This window comes from Anolis sagrei, chromosome 2 (assembly GCF_037176765.1).
Source record: "Anolis sagrei isolate rAnoSag1 chromosome 2, rAnoSag1.mat, whole genome shotgun sequence".
In the NCBI taxonomy this organism is placed as follows: domain Eukaryota; kingdom Metazoa; phylum Chordata; class Lepidosauria; order Squamata; family Dactyloidae; genus Anolis; species Anolis sagrei.
The window spans coordinates 46,995,660-47,011,875 of NC_090022.1; positions in this window are offsets into that span (position 1 = coordinate 46,995,660).

The following is a 16,216-nucleotide window of genomic DNA, read 5'->3' on the forward strand; positions in this document are numbered from 1 at the left end:
ATTGATCAGACTCAAAAGAGAAAGACACATTCTACTAGGGCTAAGAAGACTCACGCTTTAGCCTCCGAAACAGTAGTTCTGCAGGACCATATGTCACCTCTTGCACATGTTCAGGAGCCACAAGTGGATGAATGTCCTTCCTCTGAGGAAGATGTTACCATTCAAGATAATTATGGTGAAATAGAGCAGGATGTTCCCAATGAAGAATTCACGAAATTCACTTCATTAATAAATAGAATGGTCCGTGCACTCGATCTTCCAACTCCAAAACAACCGGAGTCAGTGGAAGACCCAATGTTCCCTGCTGAGCAACAGGAGTCTGTGACTACGACCGCTCTTCCAGCACTACCTTATTTATTGAAACTAACTAAAACAACTGAAGGTTCTCCTTCATTGACTCCTGCAATCCCAAGGAAGGTGGACAACCTTTATAGGATTGATTTACCCTCATCAAGTTGGATAGCTAGACCGCCTATCCCTAATACGGTTATAGCCGAGGTAGTGAATGGTCAAAAGGGCAAGAAATTAAATCCTACCCCTTCTGATAAGGAAGGAAGAAAGGTGGATGCTATGGGTAAAAAGGCCCACATGGCCGCTGGACTCTTCACCAGGATGGCTCATTATGCCACTTATATGAGCGCCTATCAGACTCATTTATGGAATAAGGTGATCCCATACATAGACCTCATTCCAGAAAACGAACAACGTTTCCCTCGAGCATTCCACTCAGAAGCTCTACTTTTAGCAAAGTACCAAAAGGACTTCGCCAAACATATGGCTGAAACTGCTGGGAAGATTTTCAGTAATGCTATTTCAATAAGAAGGCATGCTTGGCTGCGTGCGTCAGCTTTGTCGGAAGAAGGACGTACTCTAGCAGAACACTTACCTCTACATGAAGACGGCCTCTTTCATCCTACGACAGATGAAAAATTGAAACATAATCAGGAAATGAAAAAAACAATGCAGATATATGGCTTTCCAAGACAAGGATACTTCCAACAAAAACCTCGTTGGCAGTCGTCTACATCATACTTTAGAAGAAATTCTGGTAATTTTTATGGAGGCCAGCAGCGACAACGTGCGCCTCTGAATACTAAGCCTTATGTTCCGCGAAAGCAAACCTACGGGCAAAGAAACAGATTCCAGCCTTATCAGAATAAGCCCAACCGCCAAGGGGGAAACAAGCAGCGTTTTTGACATTCTCTACATAGGCAATGGGAAATCCAGTTTGCCCACTTTGAATCCTTCTGTTTCAGTGCAGAGTTGTAACTTTACTGTTTGTAAGAATCTGAACACTGTTAGTTCAGAGTTACCTTATTTTGGGGCACGTTTAGCCCCTTTTTATGATGCATGGTCAAGTATCACTACTGACTCTTGGGTGCTTCAAATTGTTAAAATTGGCTATTTGATTGAGTTTGAGAGTTTACCGCCTGTCGGTCTAGTTAAAACCACGCCTCCTTCTCCAGCACTTTTAGAGGAGATTGAGACTTTACTGTCTAAAGGAGCAATAAGTCCAATATCTCCATCAGCTTATGGACAATGTTTTTTCTCCCGTTATTTTTTGATATCTAAAAAGGGAGGTGGCTTACGCCCAATATTGGATTTACGAGGGGTGAATTACTTTATTAATTCAAGGAAATTTCGTATGGTTTCATTGAAAACGATCCTCCCATTGTTAAATAAAGATGTTTGGTTTGCATCAATTGACTTAAAAGATGCTTATTTCCATATTTCCATTAATCAGCAACACCGTAGATACTTAGCCTTTAAAGTCGGTAATCAGGCCTTCCATTTTAACGTTTTGCCTTTTGGTTTGGCTACTGCTCCAAGGGTGTTTACAAAATGTATGGCCACAGTGGCAGCGTACCTCCGCACATCTGGAATAACGGTTTTTCCATACATTGATGATTGGCTGTTAGTATCGAATTCGAGAGAGAAACTTCTATCGCATATCGACAAAACGTTGTTTCTCCTCCAGTCCTTAGGTCTAATAGTGAACTGGGAGAAGTCCAACCTCGTCCCATCAAGGCGAATGCAGTTCATCGGAGCACTCTTGGATTCGGAGACTCAGAAGGCATACTTACCCAACGACCGCTTCGAAAAACTGCAGGGTCTTATATTTCAGATTGTAAAAAGAAACGTCGTGAGGGCCAAACAGATTCAAGTAATTTTAGGGCATATGGCGTCGACAACTGCGGTGACTCCACATGCAAGACTGCATTTCAGACCCCTTCAGTCCTGGTTCCTGTCGGTTTTCAACCCATTGTTACACAGTTCCAGTATGCACCTATCTTTGCCTGTGCAACAACGCGAACACCTTTTATGGTGGACGGAACGCAACAATGTTTGTGTGGGCCTTCCTTTTCATCAACCCAAGCCTTCCAAAATCCTAACAACAGACTCCTCACTCACGGGATGGGGAGCACATGTGGATGGGTTAACAACCCAAGGGACATGGACTTCTGTAGAAACCACATACCACATAAATCTATTAGAGTTGTTAGCAGTAGAGAAGGCACTGAAGGCTTTCGAACCAATTCTGAAGCAACAAGTAGTCCAATTGGTAACAGACAATACTACAGTAATGTATTATGTAAACAAACAAGGAGGGACTCATTCAAGGGGTCTACTAGAGATAACACTCAGGGTGTGGAATTGGTGTATAGACAGGAACATTCATCTTCTGGCAATACACCTGCCAGGGGAACAGAATGTATTAGCGGACTTTTTGAGCAGAAACCCCCTCACCTGTCACGAGTGGACTCTGAACAGGCAGGTTGTAGCTCTACTGTTTCGAGCATGGGGCAGACCAGAATTAGATCTATTCGCTTCGGCCCAGAACACACAGTGTCATCTGTTTTGTGCCAGGAACTGCAAGAAGCTGATGCCCAATTGCCTGGGCGACGCTTTTCTACTACACTGGGGGGAATGGAAGGTTTATGCGTTCCCTCCGTTCCCTCTAATACATCGAGTTGTATCGAAACTAGCCCAGGACCAGGCTCAGGGGATCCTAGTTACACCATGGTGGCCCAGACAACCATGGTTCTCCCTGGTACTGGAAATGTCCCAGAGAATATTCAAGCCACTTCCTCAGAGGGAAGACTTGCTGACAGAAAAGGACGGCCAGGTGCTATACCCAGATGTCCAGAAATTGAAATTAACAGCTTGGCGCATTTCTCCAGCCCAGTAAAGTTAATTATGGAGGCAGCCCAAAGACAATCCACGAGGAGGTCATACATTTATAAGTGGTCAAGATTTACGAAGTTTGTTCAAAATAAAGGGGAAGATCCCGTTAAGGCTCCAACTTCTTTGATATTAGATTTTTTGGCCCACTTGGTTAGTTTGGGTTTATCCTGGTCATCTTTGAAATGCTATTTAGCAGCATTATCCTGGTTTAGGAGGAAGACAGGCTTGCCATCATGTTTTGGTGACCCGATGGTGTCCCAATTCATGAAAGGCTTAAAGAATCTGAGGCCACCAGTAGCACCAATTGCTCCTTCATGGAGTTTAGAGATAGTACTTTCGGCATTGATCAAAGCCCCGTTTGAACCATTGGCGACAGTGGGTATGACATATTTGACATGGAAAACAGCATTTTTGGTTGCTATAACGTCGGCACGTAGGGCGGGAGAATTGTGTGCCCTTAGGTGCGATGAACCCTATATGAGAATACATAGAGATAAGGTGGTTTTAAGACCTGATATATCCTTCCTACCGAAGGCTACAAGCAGGTTCCATATGTCACAGGAAATTATATTACCAGCCTTCTTTCAAGACCCAACCTCTTCTTTAGAGAAGAATTTGCATATGCTGGATGTACGTAGGGCTCTTGTATATTATATAAATAGAACCAAAGGTTGCAGAAAGACAACTAGATTATTTTTGAAATACAGAGAAGATTCTGTGGGACTTCCTGTTTCCTCACAGAGGTTTTCATCCTGGATTGTCTCGACCATTAAACTTGCTTACCAGTTGTGTAGGAAAGACTTACCTTTACAGGTTAAGGCGCATTCTACAAGGGCGATGGCCACATCGACAGCGTTTTTGAAAGGTGTTCCACTTGATACCATCTGTAGAGCAGCCACTTGGTCTAGACCAACGACTTTTGTGAAACATTACAAGTTGGATGTGCAGTCGAAAGCGGATGCAGCATTTGGTAGAGCGGTGCTTTTCTCGGCTGTGGCATGACGCCCTCCGTCCGGGTTGCAGGTTAGCAGCTCGCTAGTCTACCATATATGTGTAAATTGCAGTGACCACGCAGGGAAAATATGGGTTGCTTACCTGTAAACATAGTTTCCCTAGTGGTCACCTGCAAATTTACACAACCCGCCCTTCCTCCCCTCCTGTTTGATTGTCATGCCCCAGCTCTTCTGTTTGCGATTTTAGCGACGGAAGAACTGACCGCAGCCTCTCAGGAGGGCTATTTATAGAGGAGAGGGGGGCGGGAGGGGCTGCTCCAACTGATATTTTAGTCTCGTGAACTTTCCGTTGCTGCCGGCGCGAGCGCCGGATATTACCATATATGTGTAAATTTGCAGGTGACCACTAGGGAAACTATGTTTACAGGTAAGCAACCCATATTTTTTATTTGTCCATTTTTATTTTTATTTTTCATTTTTAACATTAATATAATTTTTATATATACATATTTTTGTCCTTTTTTCCCTTTTTTCTTTTTTGCTTTACCTCTATCTCCTTGCTTTCCTACTTTTCTTCAAAATACTACGTTCCCCCACTTTACTTGGAAATTATACTTCTCTCTTTATAGTGAATAAAAATTTATTTAAAAAAAGAATTGTAATTCTTACCCGTGACATCACTCTTTCTCACACCTGGGTTCCCTTTGCTTATGTTTCAGCCTCTGGAAACAACATTTTTTTCTCTGCTTTGCACTATCTCTTCACAATTGTAATTGTAATTGTTGAGTTATAGGCAGTACTCCTGTCTCCTCCACATTCCTTTCAGATTCAGTCCCTGGCAGATTCTCATGTGAACCACTTTCTGTTTCCCTAAGAACAGCTCTAACCAAAACATTCCCATCATCAGGAGAAACACTTTTGTTTTTCCCCACAGAAGTAATAGGCTCAGAAGTAAAAACTTCAAACTCCACCAAAAAGTCCTGCTCCTCAACCTCAGAGACTTCACAGGCCTCAACAGGTATCTTGCAATTCAACAATCAGGACATAAAAAAAATTCAGACTACATCTCCCAGAAATTTCCAGGCAGCATCCCTATGGGGCTTATTGACAGGGGAATATGGGTATATGTAGTAATTAAAACTAACATTTGCAAACTCTGTTGATTCATCTCTCAAGCATTTGGATAAGGGACTGGTCATCCCAGAAACTGAGTTCTAATCCCAAGGCTATTGCAAGAAAACAGAAAATGCCATGAGATACTTCGTTTCCATTATAACAGGGTGTTTGTTGAATCAATAAACTTTCATTTTCTTTGGCTTTTAATCAGGCAGGTGTAATGTGTCTCAGATGTTTTTTTATACAGGAAGTAAAGGGATTACACAGCCAAGAACTCAATGAAGCAACAAAGTGACCTTTACTGTGCTATACAAAATAATGAGGCCTAGATTTTAATGCTGGCTTCCAGGATATATTTTGCTTCCTGTTGAAATATTTATTTAGCTTGTGTGATCTGTTTGTCTGTGGTTATGTTTAGCAGGCCTTGCCTGTGAGGATGATCAGAGAAGGCTATATCTGATCTGTTGTACCTCTTTCAGGCTAGGATCTTGGTTATGATCGTTGTAATCCCATCAATCTGAATTCTAGGATCTTCCAAAAAAGAGGAAATCAAACATACCTTTCTAGTTATTGGAATAAAGAGAATTTAAAAGGACCCCATAGTGACATACAGGCACAACAGAACTATAGCCCTACATATTTACTAGGAATGTGCAAAAAGTTATTTTGTATTATATGTTGAATCTATTACATAAGATCTGTACATACAATACATGGGATGTTGCTTTCTTGCTTTCTCTTTCTCTCTCTGCTTACCGCCTTGTGCCTCCTACTCCTCTCTGAAAGTTTTGGTGGGAGAAAACCCATGTTCATTCTCTAAAGAGAATGAATAAAAGGGGATTGTTGGAAGTTGACACAGGAAGGCAGTGACTCCAAAGTTTACCTATTATGTTTCTTATTATTTCAAAGGCTGGATGGGCATCTGTTGGGGGTGCTTCGACTGTGCTTTTCCTACCTGGCACAGTGAAATAGTACTGTTAAGTTTATGTTGGTTAAAATTCCCTAAATATCAGTGGATGTGCAAAACTTTTTTGAAATTTGGAGGAAATGATGCCTTGGTTATGTTGTATCATTATATATAAATTCAAAGAGATAGCTTTTGTAGTTTTTTTTTTTCAAAATGATGTTGCTAACAACCTTTTTGGAATGCTGTAATAATTTCAACACTGACCCCTTAGGATTTTTCCCATACACTTTAGAATCAAAACAAGGGCCATGTGATTTTTGTTTAGATAAATTAAGCAGTTTTTTTACAACATGCACATGCCTAATATTTACATTAAACACAGAGATGGCGAAGAGGCGAAGTTAGATTTATACCACCATGTTTATACCAGGCCGTTATCTAACATGATAGATTATATGCTGCCTTGCAAATGTTATCATTGTTAATTGTTATCAAGTCTACTTCAATTTATGGTGACCCCATGAATGAGAGACCTCCAGGTCACACAATACTCAATAGTCCTGTCTATGTCTTGCAAACTCAGGGTTGCAGCTCCCTTGATTGAATCTATCCATCTGGAATGCGGTCTTCTTTATTCCTACTGCCTTTTGCCTTGCCAAGCATGATTTTTTTTTTTGAAAATTATGTCTTCTCATGAAATGTCAAAAGTACAATACTTCACGTTTGGTCAACCAGGTTTCTAGGGAAATTTCATGCTTAATTTGCTCTAAGAAGCATTTTTTTATTTTTTTAGCAGTCCATGGTAGCCATTGAACTCCAGCACATTTCAAATGAGTTGGTTTTCTTCCTATCAGCTTTCTTCAGTACCCAGCTTTCTTTCTTATTGTTAGGATTATTTTTTATTAAGACCAATTAAAACAAAACCTATATACAAACATGCAAAAAATAAAAAATGAAACCAACAACAAAAGATTTAAAATACTTTTTCTAGAATACTACTACTATATCCTAAGCACTAAAGAAACCACTATTATAACCATGCATGGAAATGGGAAATATGAGGGCAGAGGTAATCCTTAGTACTCAGTGATATATATCAATACATGGTTTCCTTTTATTGCACATGCAAATAAACAAGCAATCCTTTTGACTTTGTGTCAGTCTTGTAAATTTGTGGAAAAAATATCTTAAATGTTTGATGCTAACAATGGTCTCTTTGCTTAGCATAAAATGCCTTTTGCAATAATATTGTAATTTGGAGATCATGTTATTTTTGCAGTAATACCTTGATTTAAGAATTCAGTAACCGAGCTCTTAATTCAAAACACTCTTGTCTCAAAGCAAATGTTCCCATTGAAATACAGTGAATTGCTGATAATCCGTTCTGGCCTTCTGACCCCCCCGCACCTATGTTTTTGTTATGTGATTTTAAATAATAAATTTTACTTTATAAATCTCATATATGTGTTACATGTTTTAAAATCAGAATTGCACTTTTAAAATAACAAATAGTGCATAAATACACATTCACATGGAACAATAAAAAAGAAAGATCAACTTTAAAATGGTAGATGCACAAAGTTGTGGCAAGGAAGCACAAAGCACATAGTGAAGAGACAGAAGCATCACCTTATTTATTTATTTATTGTATTAATATATTGCTTTTCTTACCCCAGGGGTGACAGAAAGCAGTTTACAACAAATAATGGCAAAATTCAATGCCTCACATACTTATAAACCAAATCATAGATCTAAACAAAACATATAATTGGGCATTAAAATCAATAAGATAATTAAATATAACATAAAACAACAATTAGACATGAATACATAAAAATTAAAACTATTTAATAAAAACATTTAAATCACATGATCTTCTTCATACTGTCCTCATTCCAGCCTCTTCCCCTCTCATGCTCTCCCCGCCCCTCTTCATGAAGCCAAGCATACCAGGAATTAAAATCACACAAAATCAACTAACCCAAAATTCCTCACAGTGGGCAACAGCAAAGTGGATAGCATTTTCCCAAAGCAGACAAGAGCACGAGGCATGGAGACTGCTCTCTTGAAGCCCTGAAGCCCTATACTCTTGCACTAGCGCTCCCTCTCATGCTCACTCTTAACTCAAAACACTGCTATTATGTTAAAGTGAAACTTGGACAGAGCAACAGCTCTTAACTCAAAAGACTCTTAAGCTGGGGTACTCTTAAATAAAGGTTCCACTGTATATATTTCATCTTTAAAAATGTAATCAAATATTTTTGAAAGGCTCTTCATGATGGTCAAAACTGTTAACAAACTAGCCAACCAATTTTGAACATTTTACCAAGACAGTAACATGTGAAACTTCCTGCAGCAGTCGTATCTGGATATACCAAAAGCATGGTCAGGTTACTGATCTGCTAGCAATACCAGCAGCATTGGGTTTTTAAATCTCCAGAAAATACAACCTTGATCAGTGGTTCCCAACCTTTGGCCCTCCATTTCTTTTGGACTTCAACTCCCATAAATCCCAGCCAGTTCAACAGCTGTTAGGAATTGTGGGAGCTGAAGTCCAAAACACCTGGAGACCGAAGGTTGGGAATCACTGACCTAGAATCCTTATAGAACAGTAGTTCTCAAGCTGTGGGCCCCCATTTGTTTTGGCCTACAACTCCCAGAAATCCCAGCCAGTTTACCAGCTGTTAGGACTTCCGGGAGTTGAAGGCCAAAACATCTGGGGATCCACAGGTTGAGAACCACTGTTATAGAAGAATGTAGTTGATCTTCCTGATTGCTCATGGAATGAACTATTATGAATTGTTTTATTGGTTTTATTCATTTATATCCTGCCTTTCTCCAGCAATGGGATTTGTCGTGGCTAACAACATACTGAAAACAATAGAAGTCTGAGAGTAGCCACTGCGAAGGCCCTCTCTCCTATTTATGAAAAAGTGAAGGGACAGACAAAACGGCCCGCACAAATGAATTAGCTATACTTATCTTCTATTTCAGACAAGAGTGCAAAGGCGCGGATCAGCGAACCCCAGCTTTTAAGCTAGGGTCTCAGTCTTGTCCATAGAGCTCCCCTCTTTCCTACTCTGGGGAAAATACTATGCTAGAATAAGGCATTCTTATCTCCTCTGATCAGAAATAAGGATAGGGAATTTGTGGTGCTGTTTACCCATTTCTCCATAAAGAAAGAGTAAACTCAGGTACACTCAAAACAGCCTTTCTGCACATCTGTCTAAGAGGATGCCATTTACGTATTTTCCTAAACCCAACTGTTCAGTGTAACACTCAACATTCATTGTCAATTGGTTGCCAAGAAACCAGTGCCTTAGATTGAAAAAATAATGGCTTTCATAGAAAAGAATCTCATAAATTCCTGATCTTTCCAAAGGGATGTGTTGCATGCACTGCTAATGGTAATAATAATTATGCAGTCATAAACCATGAATTTTGTGGTTTTCTTTCTACTACCTGTGTATGCAGGTATAGGCTCCCCCCCCCCCCTTCTAAGTAGTTTAAATTTCAAAGGCAGCTATAAAAAGCAGTGTGGGAAGACAGAACAATAAGGTCTTTATGTCCACAATTACATCTTTTAACCCATCCCTCCCCCCAAGTATGAACGCAATGCAGGAAGTGAATAGCAAAGAGGAAATGAATGCGTAGCTTTACACTCACCTAGGTTTTTGCATTTGTTACGCATGTACTGTTTGCTTACCAGTTTCCATCCAACTAGGTAACTACTACATTTTAAATATTTTTGTTTTGTTTTGTTTTTCCTTTGTTTTCTTCTATCTTTGCCTGTGAGTAGTGAACACGATTTATTTGATAATTTATCACCACAGGGCTGAAAAAATCAACTGCCATTCAGAAGTCAGGGTAGAAGGCAAAGAGAGGGGAGAGACACAGTAATGGAAAATATAAGCAGCATAAAAATGCCACTCAAGGAACTCTGAAACCTTTTTCACCATGCTGAATTAACAAAATGTAGTCTTCTAGATATGAATGGTTAAATAGTCCAAAATAGCCCTGACTAAATGTTTGAACTTTAACATTTAAAATTCAGTTTTTTGAAAATTCTTTTCGAAATGCATCCTATAGTTCTCCATTGATTTTTATTAAGAAAGAAAATAAAATTGAAATCAGCTTACCCAGGACAAATATAGCAGCTCCAGCAAAATATTCAGAAAGAAGCAGCTATCATGGGACTATATGTCTCTCTAAGTACTGCAAACAAAGTGGGAAAAGTTAAGAAAAATTGGAGTTATTCTATCAGCTTTGGTGGGAAAATGAATCTGCCTTAGGCTGTTATCAAAAATGTTAGGGAGTCCTAAAAACTCCTGGGATCTCGACTGATGAGATACTTAGAATTGTCTGAAGGAAATCTCTAGTTCCCAAGATTCCACAGGATAGAACCGTGGCATTCATTGTGGAATCCGACTAGTATAACTCTGTGTAGATATATTCCACTGTTCTGACAATCTTTTTCTATCCTAGTCATCCAGAGAACTAGAGAGGAGTGCAACAGTTTCCTCTTGTCAAAGATCTGAACTAATAGCTTGAAGAGGAGCTTGAAGAGGATCTTGAAATTAGCAACAGGCCTCAGGTTGTCTACCTCCATCACATTTGAAGTTGTGAAAAACAGGCTCTCTTTAACCAGTGTTTTTCATATTATGTATAATAATGTATTGCTCTCTATTAATATATTGCGTGGTTTTGCTTAACTCTGAGTGTAAAACAAGCGGAAAATGTAACTATCATATTTTAACATACACAAGTAACACAAGCTACTTAAACAGAGCTGAAGAATATAATTTAACAGCTGGGTTATTATACACATTCCAAATAAAATGTTCATTCTTGTGTAAGTAATATTGTTTCTCCAAAAAAAAAAAATAGGGAACTATCCAAGATGATTCTGTTATGGGAATATAATTTAGCTCCTTTAAAGTTCAGACTAAAATCCCGAAGGGGTACATTGATAAGAGTTCTCTAATCTCAACATCTGTCCCAGAATTTGCAGTTTGTGAGGGGCATCTCCAGGCAGAAGCCAAAGTTGCAAAATTTCCAGTTTTTGTGGGCTCAGATCCAGTTTAGGAACAGTATGCTTTTTAATTTCTAAACAGAAAAATATTTTCTCTTTGTGTGTGCCTGCTCAAGGATAAGTTGTGATCAACTGTGGTTGGCACTCTATACAACACATAATCACACCACTGTTGGTTGCCCCTGGATTTCAGATTTTGGTCCAAAAACTTCAGTACTTTACATGATCTTGAATTGACAACCAATTCACTGTCATATTGACCTGCAAGCCACTAGCAATCTTTACATCCTGTGGATCAAAATAACATCTGAGCAGATATCTAAATATCTCACTGTCCTCTTCCTGGACCTATTAAGACAAAGAAAGAACAATATTGGGAGGAGATTCGTGAAAAAGATTTTATTTCTTATAGTATCTTGTTCTTTTTTTTTCAAATTGGCATTGCCATGATTTTAGAATGATTACTCTTCAATGAACTCCATGGACCTTCTATTCACTTCATGGATGTACTTGGGTTATTTCAGGTGGTAGCAACGGAGGTAAGCTCTTTGTCTCTTTCACCACCAATAGTAATAAACATTTGTTGATCTTCCAAAAGAGTGTGGAAGTAAGCCCATAAATGTGCCATGCAACACTGAAGGTCTTTACCTTTGTTCTAGAGGATGCAGAGACAAGCAGAGATTTACAGAGGCAAATTACAGTTGCAATTCATAAGCAACATGGAGATAAGCAGAGGAAATAGCAAAGCACAAAACCTGGATTTTTACTGGAGTAACCTGAAGCATCAAAGCAACGCCTCAGGATAATCTGGTTTAACATGGAGTAAATCTGGATTTTCAGTTTTACTCTGGGTAAAAAATACCTGGGAAGGTGTGGACCTGTGAGGATTGACACTCAGGATTGATGTGATTCTGAGTGTCAGTCCCCACAACCATCCTTGCTCTTCAGGCTCCAGGAGCCCAAAGAAGTGGAATGGCAATTCCACTCTCCCCTCCCAGCCCCACATTTTAGCATGAAACTTACTGGAGAGGCCTGCCTCCATTTGCAGGCCTCTTGTAAAGATCTACTGTTGTGCCAAAATGATGTGACAGGAGCTTTGGAGAGGGGGGATTTTTCTCCTGCCCTCTCCAAAGCTCCTGTCATCATTTAATGTGACAAGAGATATTTACCAGAGTCCTGCAAACAAAGGCAGGCCTCTTCGGTAAGTTTCATGCTAAAATGGGGGGTGGTGGTTCTGATATCAATACCCCCCCCCCCCCCAGGTTGATCTCGAATTGACTGAGGAGAGTATCTAGCCTCCACCCCCTGAAATTATATTGTTTGGCCAGGTCATCTGGCTTCCATCTTGCTAGGAACTGACATTTAAAATTCTGATTTCTGGTGGGATTTTGACCCATGTGGAAGGGCCCAGAGTATGACAAACAGGCTTGTAAAGAAGACAAAGGAAGACACAAATGGAGACTGGGAATGGAACAGAGGTAGATTTGTTTCCCCTTCCCTCCTCCTGACAATTCATTTTAAAGCATCAGGAGGATTCTACAGAGGGACCTCTAGAAGGCAGCTCAAGTAAGGTTTTCTTTTTTTAGGGAATGGAGAACTGGGATATGGCATCTAGTCACCCCCTTCCCCAAAGGAAAGCCTGGAATTGTGTGAGTGGGTGAGGACTGAAATCCAGGAGGAAGCAGGTTCTTCCTGCTGGGTTTTAGCTTAGTGTAGAAAGGCCCCAAGGCAGCACAAAAGGTCATATCCTGGCAGTATGCATCAACTCCACCCCTGATCTGGGGTTGTTTCATTTCAAAGATTTTTTTTAAACTACATTGAAATATGCTGCTAGCTTGATTTGAACTTATAGTTCACTAGGTGGCAGACAAGTGGTTCCTCTAGAGGGATAGTGAAAAATCTTGAGATTTTTTTAAAGGATGTAAATACTTGCAGGTGGTTTTGAATGAGGGAAACAAAGGACCAGGTCATACTTCTGGCCATTCATACTGCTCAAGCAAAATAAGCCCTTTGCTCTCTTGTGAAAGTTTTGCCTTTTCCCAACTACACTGTATGTTTCTGTATGCATGTGTGAGTGAACGTAAGATGTATGTGTGCCTTCAAGTCGTTAGTTGACTTATAGTCATCACATGAATTTCACAGGGTTTCTTAGGCAAGGAATACTTAGAGATGGTTTAGTATTTCCCTCCTCTAAAACATAGTCTACAGCATCTAGTATTGGTTAGCAGTCTCCCATCCAAGAACTAAGTAGGGCTTGCCCTGCTTCACTTCCAAGATCAGAAGAGATCTGATGCCTCCAGAGAATGAGAATTTTGACTGCTTTGTATTTGTTGAATAGAACAGAACAGCTGAATGAGCAGTTGTAGAGGGTGGGGAAGAACAGTGGAGACCAACTGAGCACCTTTCCACACTGGCCAAAATGTGACACAAATCAGCATTTTTACTGCTATTCCACCTCCTTGAGTCCAGGGAGTATGGGGTAGTGATTATGTATATTTCAGGAAGATCCAGATCTGTGCAGGATTAACAAGTTTATTCCAAATTAGAATGCATTAGCCTGGTGCACCATTTTGATGACCCAGGCTAATGTACCTTCTACACTGTATTATCTTCTAGTGTAGATGCCTTGAGGGTGCCCAAATGTTATGAATGACTTTTCAATAACTTTGAAGCATAGGTTCTTTAAATTGCAATTTCCAGTGTGAGAAGATATATCAGATTACAGAAAACATTTAGACAAAGAATGACATTGGACATACAGACGTACAGATGGGATGTTTCCATCAGAATTGGCCATAATGTCACATTGGCGAGTTCCACGTCGATTCCATGGTAACTTTTAGTGTCCATGTTACTCACGGTTTCCCATTTCCACAATAGGTTCAAGAATACATCCTCCACAGATATGGGGGTCATACCGTGCTTCCATTTCATTTTGTTCAATACTGCAGGTTCTGATGTAAGCTTGTAGTCTTAGCAAAAATAATAATCCATTTGCTAGCTTCAAAGCAAACAGGCATGTGGGAGTGTCATTTTTGTTCTGTTTGCTCAAAATAAATTGTTGTGTGTTTTCTTCAGTTTTCCTGACTGTGTTTTCCCCTCCTTCCTCTGTGGGTAGTTTCAGAACAATTGGAAAAGGCACTATTTTATTTGCTTAACATAAATTGGTTTTCTCCTCCCCTTCTCTTCCTTGGTTGTATGGCTTGTTTGCTGGGAGACTTCTTCCAGCTGTGTGAGAGCAATTTGCTAGACTTCTGTCATGTGCGTGTGTGTTTATATAGCATATTGAAGTTAGAAGTTAATTTTCACTGTTTTTCTTTCAGAAATGTGTCTGTTCTGTTCTTCTGAACTCTGTTCTTCCATCTTTTTCTACAGTTAATATGGCCACAGTATTACACTTCCAAACACACATACAATCTACTGTTTTAACTGGTTACTGCATTGGAATTAATGATTGCTAGAGTCATCTTAGGCACAATATTTTTAGTTACCTTTATAGCTTGTGCCAGTTCCTCATTGTTCTGATTTTTTTCCAACCCATTCCTAGCATCTTATTCTTCTAGTACTTGGTCCTTGGGTGCATCAGCATTGAAGGATTAATGCAGTTTGATCCCACTGTAACTGCCATGGCTCAACACTATGGAATCAAGAAAGCTATAATTTGGTGAGTCACCATCACCCTTGACAGAGAAGACCCTGTAAAGCTATAATTCCCATGATTCCATAGTTTTGAGCCATGGCAGTTAAAGTGATGTCAAACTATATTATTGCTATAGTGTAGATACACCACTTGTCATAAAACCCAATGAAGAGGGGAGAATTCAACAGACTGCAGAATGAAAAATCTGATTTTTTCTGATTAGCTAGCTAAGTGGCAAGGATAAGTTTGGAGCATTGGTATCATGGAACTATGAACAAAAAAAATGAAGATTTAGGAAAAATGGGAAGGGTAGATTTGTCATCTGTCATTGCGGCAGTCTTCAAAACATTGTGGAAAACATAGTTTTCTAACAGCAATAAATTGGCATTCAAATGCATAGGAGGTTGTTTTAGTTTATGCTAATTTAACATTTGGACTACCACAGTTTGGGATTATAGATAAGAAGACACATCGTATTTACTGATTCTCTCAGGGATTATTTTGTACTTACACTGATTCAAATTACAGTACAAGTGTGAATGTCAGTAGAATAAGAAACATTGTATGAACACCAAGCACAAATAGCTGCCCGCAATAACATCCTGTGGAAACTTACTGCCAGCACATAGGTTGCAGACCCCAAATTAATAAGAACATCAGCCCTGGCCTTGTCTTACTCAACTGCCCAGTATGCCTGCCCTGTTTGGCAAAAGTCTGCCCATGCAAAGCAGGTGAATAGAGCACTGAATGAAATAATCATAGGATGTCTGAAACCTACACCTGTTGATAGACTCTATAAGCTAGCTGGCATTTCACACACCCCTGATGTGCACCAGGAAGTTGCTGCTAACTGTGAGAGATGTCATGAATGACTTTTCCATGACTTTAAAGCATAGGTTCGTTTTATTGCAATTTTCAGTGTGAGAGGGTATATCAGAATACAGAAAAACATTTAGACAAAGAATGACATTGGACATACAGACATACAGATTTTATACAATTACATTGGATATACAATTACATTAGTTAACAAACGAACAAAGGGGAATTACATTTTCACTCAATATTCACTCACATGTGCACACATTCATCCACAGACATTCAAATATTACCATATCATTTTCTCCCTCCTTGGAGAAGCACCTGTTAGGCCAGACCCTGCTTCCCTGTAGCAGAAAATAAGGTGAAAATAAAATAAGGTGAAAAGAAAATAAGGTGAAAGCCACCCACTGTATGGATATCAGCGTCCCCCCAACAGACACAAATCAAGGAAAAGTTTCATGACAATCACCACCCCTCTTACCAACAACAAGAGTATCACTCTGGGCACCTAAATCAGGCAATTCCAACTGGATCACCCCCCCCCCCCCGCAAGGGTCTAC